This window comes from Neopelma chrysocephalum, unplaced genomic scaffold (assembly GCF_003984885.1).
Source record: "Neopelma chrysocephalum unplaced genomic scaffold, ASM398488v2 Primary Assembly neopelma1_250, whole genome shotgun sequence".
Classification (NCBI taxonomy): Eukaryota; Metazoa; Chordata; class Aves; order Passeriformes; family Pipridae; genus Neopelma; species Neopelma chrysocephalum.
In genome coordinates, this window is record NW_020897912.1 from 36,245 (window position 1) to 37,231 (window position 987).

The following is a 987-nucleotide window of genomic DNA, read 5'->3' on the forward strand; positions in this document are numbered from 1 at the left end:
AAAACGGCCTTGGGGACCCGAAAATATGTGAGAAACCCCAAAAAACACATGAGGGAACCCCAAAATAACCAAAAAACACAAAAAAACCCTTGAAAAACCCAAAAAGCCTTGAGGAACACAAAAAAACCTTGAGTAACCCAAAAACATGTGAGAAACGCCAAAAATAACAAAAAAAGCCCAAAAACACCTTCAGAAACACAAAATAACGTGAGGAACCCAAAAAAAACTTGAGGAACACCAAAAACATCCTCAGGAACCCCAGAAAAGCTCAAGGAACCCAAAAAGCCTTGAGAAGCTCCCAAAATAACAAAAAAAAACTCAAAAAGACCTTTGAAGAACCCCCAAAAATCTTGAGGAACCCCAAAAAGATCTCGAGGAACCCAAAAAATAACGAAAAAAACCCAAAAAACACTTTGAGGAACCCAAAAACACCCTTGGGAACCCAAAATATCTTGGGGAACCCAAAAAATAACGAAAAAAAACCCCAAAACCAAAAAACCTTTGAGGAACCCAAAAAACCCCTTGAGAAACACCACAAAGACCTCAAATAACCCAAAATCAACCAAAAAAAACCCAAAAAACCTTTGAGGAACCCCCAAAATAACAAAAAAACCCTAAAAAGCCCTTGAGGAACCCAAAAAAACGTTGAGTAGACCCCAAAAATCCCAACCAGGCACCCACACTTATTGTAGGCCCTACAAAAATGGCTTGTTTACAAATGCAGGAGTACCCACAGTTATTGTAGGCCCTACAGAAATGGCTTGTTTACAAACACAGGAGTACCCACACTTATTGTAGGCCCTACAGAAACTCCTGTTTCCAAACATGCTCCGAATTATTGTAGGCCCTACAAAAACGGTTTGTTTACAAACAAATACCCACATTTCCTTGACGAAGGTGGCCTCGGGGTTGGGGAAGATGTTGCACCCCCCCCATTACTGTAGGCCCTACAGAAATGGTTTGTTTACAATGTAGGCCCTACAGAAA

At 40.6% G+C, this 987-nt stretch overlaps 1 protein-coding gene across 1 annotated transcript in view; it reads right to left on the bottom strand.

Annotated features, from left to right (window-relative positions):
• SUPT16H (SPT16 homolog, facilitates chromatin remodeling subunit) overlaps positions 1-987 on the bottom strand; it is an 18,290-nt gene that overhangs the window by 11,636 nt on the left and 5,667 nt on the right. The gene's annotated exons all lie outside the window — the stretch shown is intronic.